The sequence below is a fragment of the Mizuhopecten yessoensis genome, unplaced genomic scaffold (genome assembly GCF_002113885.1).
Source record: "Mizuhopecten yessoensis strain PY_sf001 unplaced genomic scaffold, ASM211388v2 scaffold8365, whole genome shotgun sequence".
NCBI lineage: Eukaryota > Metazoa > Mollusca > Bivalvia > Pectinida > Pectinidae > Mizuhopecten > Mizuhopecten yessoensis.
Genome location: NW_018407511.1, coordinates 1149081 through 1158488, shown reverse-complemented (window position 1 = coordinate 1158488; position 9408 = coordinate 1149081).

The following is a 9408-nucleotide window of genomic DNA, read 5'->3' as shown; positions in this document are numbered from 1 at the left end:
GGCACAATAAACGGTTCAATGTCAATGATTGGCTGCCGATGACAGCGTCAGGGTTTCTGAGGCTGGTCACTGATTGGTCAAGGGGTCAGAGGTGACGCTATCTCACTCAGGGACATATCCCTGCATCAGGCAGCCACTGTATTTGTACGCTCATCAAGCTCTCGGGATAATTAATTCTTAAACCCACCTCTTCCCAACCTTTCTGTCGTCAATATTTTGTTTCTTTATTTTAAAGGAGCGTAGATTGTACAGATGTAGTGTTTAACATTGTCCAAGATTTCTATGTACTGTGTATCATTAGATGTATATATAATTTGTAACCTGGCAGGTTGTTGCTAGTTTATGTTGTATTACAATACATAATATTACAAACATATTTGGAGAGTGATCTCTCATGACAAGCATACAGAACACAGAAAGTAACATATACATGTCTGTATAAGATACACAAACACATACTGATAGAGACGGGAGGTAACTCCGCGGCAATGTCACCTTTATTGCGATTACATAAATGCTGAGTCAATCTACCAATTATTACTAAGTTTAATGAATATATATTGTACATCATTAGCAATAATACTTGTATTATACAGACACACAGACACAAACACACAGACACACACAGAAGTATAAGTAATAATCAATTTTCAGTGAAGACATGCTTTTCTTTGCATTCGAAATAATATTCGCTATAGCACTGGGCCTCCACACTGTACTACAGTTATAATTATAGACAAACCTTTTAAAATAAAACGACACAAACCAAAGAATGTATTAGCAACTCAGACAAGTTTATGGTTATATCTTATGAGCCAAATAATATTTATCATATGATTACCTTTACGCATTTTTTATAATTGTATAGTCAGGTATAGGCCGATTGCATAAACTCGTATGACTACATTTATGAGAATAAGTTATGGTCAATTTTTTATCTGTAAACAAATTCATATATACACCACATTAAATTCAAGCAATATACATTTTAACTTGTCATATTATGTCCAGTTTATCAGATGGTGGACAGATTCCATATACTCGTATGGTAAATATTAAGACAGAAAAGGTTTGGCCATTTTTATGACAATTGTAAAGCGTCACTTGAATTTGAAACAAAAAATGTAACTGGTGACAAATTTAATAGCCATACATCAATTATAGCCACTTTATCATCTTTATTGCACATAGCGTAGTGTTGGGTAGCTGTAGATAGATCTACTCACCTGACACATTTGCACTTGATGATCCAAAGGACTACACACTGTAGTCAATAGAGAACAAAGTCAGTGATACGGTTTGTTAGTTTAACCAAAAGTTAGGTTCAGGTTAGAATTTTGTGTACAAATGTGCCTCATTGAATTATTTATTGGATTATGTTGGAAGAATAAATGACGCCCTTTTTGCTCATAGCTCCATTTCAAAATAAAATTGTTACTCAAAACGATAACTGTTACCCAAATGCAGGATTCTTACCTATATGCGGCGTTGTGCCCAACCTGGTGAATTTAGAATTCTTCGGTAAATTATGAAGAGCCACGAAAAATATATATTCTAAGGTACAAATTCATCTTAGAACGATCAACATGTATGTACTTAGTATTGCACCGAAGTGTACCTAAATGGTTCAAATTTACTCAGATGTTGAGTATTTCAGAATACATTTTTATGCTATGGGTTTATTTGTGATGTCGTATTTAGTAAGAACACATTAGAAACAAATGATTTTAAATAGTAAACAAGTCATACTCTCAAACATGGACGTCGAGTGTGTGACGATAACAGGTGAAGTTGTATAATCTAAATAATCTAATGATTTTGGGTCATTTTTCAGAGTTGTTGTGCCAGAGGAGCACTACAGGACAAGGTCCAGGGGACGTCTGTACTGCTCGGGTTCTCAAGTAAATCTGTCTGAAGGTCTACTTTCGTATTAAACGACCAGCTCTGGAAGCTCCACCAACGTATGCCGAAGTGACTTGCTCACCACATTCCTCCTCGTTTTCTAAAAGTGGTTCATATGTTCATACACGTAAATTCATCCCCCGCAATGAAAGCCGCTTAAAAGGTGTCATTATATGCACACACAGTAAAGCATGTACACACATAGAGCAACCAAGCAGCAACAGCACATATAACATCAACACGGGATTATAACAAGTATATACAAGGTCCTCAGCATCGGCTGCCTTTACAGGTTGTAGAGATGCCATCTCCTCTACAGACATACCCAGGATTCCAGTCATTTATTGATCCGATCCGAATCCTCCCTCATATGGTAGCATCCGACTCTCTTCAGGGAGATGTTGGAGCATTGTGTATACCGTCCCTGTTTTCGTTCCTGAGTAGCAAAGGAGAAATGCCAATCTTGCATTCATGAAACCTGCTTACTCAAGACTGGAGCTCCTAAATACTGTCTCGAAGCAATGCCGATGTATCTTGTAATCTTCAGGTACTCGTTGTGCCGAAATATCCGAACATAACAGAGATCACTTGCAGCTTCCCTAGGACAATGTACCTCAAAAGCTTTCTAATGTTGATCGCTCTAAATAAAGGGAGCCTGAAGTTGGTTCCTAGTTCCTAGTAACGTTTAAGATAAACGGAACTAGGAACCGGACCCTAGTTTCGTTTAAGGTAAACGGAACTAGGAACCAGACCCTAGTTCCGTTTAATATAAACGGAACTAGGAACCAGACCCTACTTCCGTTTAAGGTAGACTGAACTAGGAACCAGACCCTAGATCCGTTTAACATAAACGGAACTGGGAACCAGACCATAGTTCCGTTTAACATAAACGGAACTAGGAACCAGACACTAGTCCTGATTAAAATTGAAATAACACTATAATTCGATCTTCGACCAAAATACTAGGTCTGTTTCAGATAAACATCATAACCAGCCTCTTATAAAATCGACTGGGAACTCAAATCCACAACCTTTCACAGGAAAATTATGACTACCATAGCCTCTATAAAGTAATTGGTCTTATACGGAACTGAGTGTCAGTCTCCAGTTACGTTTTTCCTTAAACGGAACTGGGATCCAGACCTCTGTTCTGTTCAACATCAATGGAACTAGGAACCAGACCCTAGTTCCGTTTAACATAAACGGAACTGGGAACCAGACCGGGGTCCGTATAGTAAACGTATATGGGTTTTTTTTGTAATTCTTTCCCTTTCTACTTCGCAAAACGGAAGGTCAAAGGCCCGTAGTTATATCTGAATCAAGGACAGGAATCAGTGTCAGACTCCAGTTACGTTTTTCTTTAAGCGGAACTTGGAACCAGACCCCAGTTCCGTATAGTAAACGTTTAAGTTCTCTGTGATACTTTCCATGTCTACCTCGAAAAACGAAAGGTCAAAGGCGCGTAGTTATATCTGTATCAAGTACAGGAATCGAACCCACAACCTTTCACACGAAAATTAAGACCACCATAGCCTCTATAAAGTAATTGGTCGTATACGGAACTGAGTGTCAGACTCCAGTTACGTTTTTCCTTAAACGGAACTGGGATCCAGACACCAGTTCCGTTTAACAAAAAACGATTAAGATAAACGGAACTAGGAACCAGACCCTAGTTCCGTTTAACGTAAACGACACTGGGAACCAGACAGGGGTCCGTATAGTAAACGTATATCGGGTTTTTTTGTAACCTCCCTTTCTACTTCGCAAAACGGAAGGTCAAAGGCTCGTAGTTATATCTGAATCAAGGACAGGAATCAGTGTCAGACTCCAGTTACGTTTTTCCTTAAACGGAACTGGGATCCAGACCCCAGTTTCGTTTAACATAAACGGAACAAGGAACCAGACCCTAGTTCCGTTTAACATAGACAGAACTGGTAACCAGACCCTAGTTCCGTATAGTAAACGTACATTGTATATGGTTTTTTTTTTAATTCTTTCACTGTCTACCTCGCATAACGCGATTTCTAAGGAGCATAGAAATATCCTTACCCATATCTTTAGTCACTCTTTTCCTTACAAGAGTCAAAATGAGATCTAAAACTTACTTGTGAAACTTTCCAATTGAGCTTTACCACGTTTAATTATCCTACGTGTACTGGCTCTATCTATTTTTTCTACATAGACAGCTCAGATATGATAAAAACCAAGTTTGAAACTACATGTTGGAATTAAGCTGAAGTACGAGCTTTTTTATGGTCACCTTTATTTTAAATAGTCACTGATTAGATAATAACCGTTACAATGAATCAATCATTCTGCTGGGCACGCGTTATATTGGCGTGGTTGCTTTGCGCCAATCCACGCTGCTTTATACACTTTCTATTATTAGCTTATTGTCTATTTCAATGGTTATTCGTATTTTCAGCTGTATTTTTTTAATTTTATTTTTTTACATTTTTCGGCATTTACATGTAGGGTGTAACAGTATATAGTTCACCAGGTCCCAATACTGAGGGAAACCAATTGTAACTAGTGTAGGAATGTGCATGTCCGGTGGTGCAAGGAACTCTGGCAGGTGACAAAAAGAGTGAAATTGACTGTATTCTAATCGAAATTTACATCATACCTTTTGCATGAAACAGAAAGATTTTGGGAACATTTTCAACTTTACTAACGATCATCATTCAACTCTTTTACAAGCGCCTATATATATAGCTAACTGACCAGGATCAGGATGAAAGTGTGGATAAAAGTGATAATCTACAAGCTAAAAGCAAACAGGACACACATTTTTATACCATAAATAGTGGACAATTCAACAAAATTATACACAATGGCTTAATAATTCATTTTACATTTTACAATCACTTTGATCATGTCGAGAGTTGTCTTCCTTGAAACAAATTGGAAAATTTTACAGCGGGATTAAATTTACACAATGACAGTTATCTCTAGTAAAAAATATCAGTGATTAAAATTAATAGAAATTATGATATCCAAAGTGACAATTTATTGTTCTTTCATGGAACTAAATTACTCTTAGTCATGTACACTTTGGACATCATTCCACAGCCCGCTTACGCATGGTATATTTACATTTCAGATACATGTGTAACCAGAGGCTATCGCATGGTATGCCGTTCTCACGTGCACCCTCATACGCATTTTCATCGGGATCTTTATATGTTTACAAAACACTATTTCAACAGAGTCAGTGAACTGTATTTATAAAAACGATTGACTCGACAGAGCGTAACTCGCTCGACAGCGAAAGTCGCAACGACCTCGAGCTTGTTAAGTGGTGTAGGTACACAAAACGCTAAGTCGCTTTCCGTGTGCTTCATATATGACCTTCTTAAAGTCGCCTGGTCTCCTGTCAGTGTCTTTCCGTGAGTCCGTTTCTGTCTTTGTAACGGAATCTTTATTTCTGAAGTACGTGTGATTACACATTTCCCAGCTAATTTTCGATATCGGGTGTTGACATATCATCGTCAGGCACATGTATTATTGACTACAATTTACACTACGGTATTGAAATGCCCGATACGCAATACGGAAATGACGACACAAAAATACGGCAAGTAAAATATGTGTATTACGAAGGACGGGAAGTCCTGAATAACTTCATACACGATGAGAACGATTACTCGCTGTCATTACAGCATACAGACACAATCCCCAACAAAGAGTCGGTTTACGTTTGGCTGAAGCATAATAAGAAACTCCCAGTATCAGAAACAGGTACAAACTTTTTTCCCTTGTCATTAGTGGTCTCGAGACCAATCCAAGACCACAACGTCAGAACTCATATCCATGCGGTGTGTTCAAGAAAGCCTGTAGGTGAAACGTCACGAGTGGTGCCATGCAGCGTGCAATGAAGAGATCAGTGTATTGTATCACATGTGACAAATCAATTGATTGATTGATTGATTGATGGGGCTTTACGTCCTCGTTCCGGTTATAACCGAGCCTAGGACAATAACTTATGAATCGATTATTGTGAGTGATACTAACTCCTTCAAAGAGGAGGGGACGCGATAAACCACTCACACATAAACAAAGCCTACGTATCATAGTGGTGAACTTTCAAAGCAACAAAAACAAGTCTAGTGAAGTCGGAGTCTTATGCGATTTCACGTCAGCAGAAATAGTGATCGAGACGGAAACTTGGCTAGATGATTCTGTGTCATCTTTAGAGATCTTCCGAGAGTATCAATGGGGAATTTGAGGATTTCCAGAGGGAGTTTGACCAACTACCAGATAGTGATGTGGATGTGATATGGAACGCGTTTAAAGACAGATGACTGAGTCTAATCGACAAACACGTTTCATCAAAACTCACGTCATCAGCACACACCAATTCGTGTGCGAACAGTGACATAAATCGCCTGAGTAGGAAGAAAGCAATGGCCTACAAGAAAGCTCAGAGCACTAAGACAGAGAAGGATTGGAAAAGATATAGGAAATTGAAGGTCATCACACAGTAAGAAACGGGGAAAACACATGACATATACCTAGATGAAGTCATTAGAAACCAATACACGGACAGCCATAAATAGTTCTGGTCGTATCTAAAAGGTAAAAGGACAGACAGCAGTGGAGTTGCCCCATTAAACCACCAAGACGGCTTCGAATTCCTACACAGCGACACCGGAACTAAGTTTGAGATCTTAAACAGCCAGTTCGAATCGGTTTACATAGAAGAGGACTTGAGAGTGAAATTCCGGACAAAGGAAGGAGCAAGCGCCCGACATTATCACAGATATGCGAGGAGTACATAAGCTGCTGACTGGACTGAGTGAAGCCGCATAAGACCTCAGGTCCCGACTCCATACCAGCTAGGACCCTCAAGGACTCCGCTCTCCATGTAGCCTATATTCAACGGACAAGGTCTGCAATATCCTACAAAATGCACATCGGTTGAAATCACCAATGCCGGCAATGGAAACAATTTTAACGCTCATGCAATTTATCAGAAATATCGTCTGTTACACTGCACTGATCAACAGGGGTTCGTTATAAATGTCTGAAATACACATATTCTATAGACCTACTGACACATATGTTACAGACCTACTGATATGAGTCACAGCATACATAAACATTCGTCATTTCAGACATTTGTAACGAACCTGTGCTCCGTCGCAAGATCACTCACTTCAAACGCTATCAGTTTCACGCGTCTCGGATCCACGGTTCCTCAGTTTCAGACGACATGTCAAATAACGATGCTGTTATAGAATCTACCGACTGTTGTCGGGTTCCCATACAATCAACAAATACATTCACGCCTGGATTCTTCACAAAATGAGCAAAGAGAAAAGTTCGAATTAACTTCCAAAAATAACTCCCTCGTGGAGGTCAAGGTCCCATTCACGGTGTTCACTGTATTTATCCATGCGCGAAATTTGTTCCGGGGGAAAATCGAAACAATTTCAAATCTAACTTTCAGCTCAGATTTCTATTGAAAAACTGGAATCACCCTATAGACATATCATACGCAATTGTATTGATACTAAATTGTGGAATAAATTTGAAGTGTTTGTTAAAATGTCAAAGTACTACTTTGTTTGCCAATCAGCACGCGACAATACGCTGTTCAAACTATTGAACGAAATTGTGTGGACTGTCGATAAGGCGGGCATTTTTAATTTTAATTATAAATTATAAGTTAAAAAAGAACATAAGAGGCAGAGAAAACGTAAATATAAGTATTGAACTGTTTTTGTATGGTATTTATGATCTATTTGAATGACACAGCTTTGCAAGCAAAAAAATCATAATGCGCTAGCGCGCATTATATTGTTTGCTTGAAAAGCTGTGTCATTCAAATAGATCATAAGTACCATAAAAAAAACAGTTCAATGCTTAAATAAATATCACATTCATGAGAGGGCGATATTGCATATTTTCACCCCAAGGAAGCATTGTTAACCGAGGTGAAGCCGAGGTCAACAATGCTTTCCGAGGGGTGAAAATATGCAATATCGCCCTCTCATGAATGTGATTTTTAGTTTATTATACCGAGTGTCATATTTAGGTTAACAAACGCATCGCCAGTAGTCGACAAACGTTTCAGAAAAGTTCTCACTGGAATGAACCAGGGGCGCATACATTCTGCGCATGTAACAATTTTTGGAATAACACCCGGCACTGGGACGAACCGTGCACGCATGCGTTTGGCGCATGTGATATTTTTTGGAATAACACCCTGGCACTGGGACGAACCGTGCACGCATACGTTTGGCGCATGTGATATTTTTTTGGAATAACCCCCTGTCTTCTTTATCTTTGTAAAACGAGCAAGTAACATTGAAAATGTTCACATCTTTCTCAACCAATCAGATTACGTGATTTTAACAGAAGGTATAATAACACTAATTATAGTTCACTGAGATACCTTGGCACGAAAACTTNGATTAATTTTAGAGATATAGTTTGAAGACGCTTCACGATCAGTAGATTTCTTTACACACGTGTGCCACGCCACCGGTCATAAAAATTCAATTTATCATAACTCGGTCAATTTTTCAAATATCTAGCTGAAGTTTGGTACAAATAGGTGTATCATAGTCATATGAATAACACACAGGGGCTCGGTTTCGGGATACTTTCGGTTAGTAATAAACCTATACACACCAATAAATAACAGCAACACTTTGTATCCGGTGTTTATACACATTCTAAAACCTTATAAAAAATTAGGGTACTGAGGTTTTTTTAATACCCTCAATTTTTATAAGGTTTTCGAATGTGTATAAACACCGGATTCGATAAAAAAAAATGTTGCTGTTATTTACTGGTGTGTATAGGTTTATTACTAACCGAAAGTATCCGGAAAATACTAACCGAAAGTATCCTGAAACCAAGCCCCTGTAGAATAACATCTTCTGATGTCGCTTACTTTATAGGTTAATTTTAGAGGTAATATTTGAAGACGCTTCAGGATCTCTAGAGCTCTTCTCACACATGCGTGGCACCAAAATTTGGTAGAAATCTGCTCAGTCGTTTATGACAAGTAGCAACTTTTAGGAAAAGTTGCCGGACGCCGCGCCATGGCATAAGCTCACTTGCTCTTCGGGCAGGTGAGCTAAAAACGTATACGTTTACTATACGGAACTGGGGTTTGGTTCCCAGTTCCGTTTAAGTAAAAACGTAACTGGAGTTTGAATCTCAGTTCCGTATCAGACCAATTACTTTATAGAGGCTATGGTGGTCTTAATTTTCGTGTGAAAGGTTGTGGGTTGATTCCTGTCCTTGATTCAGATATAAATACAGGCCTTTGACGTTCCGTTTTGCGAAGCAGACGGGGAAAGAATTACAAAAAACGTAAACGTTTACTATACGGAACTGGGGTCTGGTTCCCAGTTCCGTTTAAGGTAAAACGTAACTGGAGTCTGACACTGATTCCTGTCCTTGATTCAGATATAACTACGGGCCTTTGGCCTTCCGTTTTGCGAAGTAGACAGGGGAAGAATTACAAAAAAAACATATACGTTTACTATA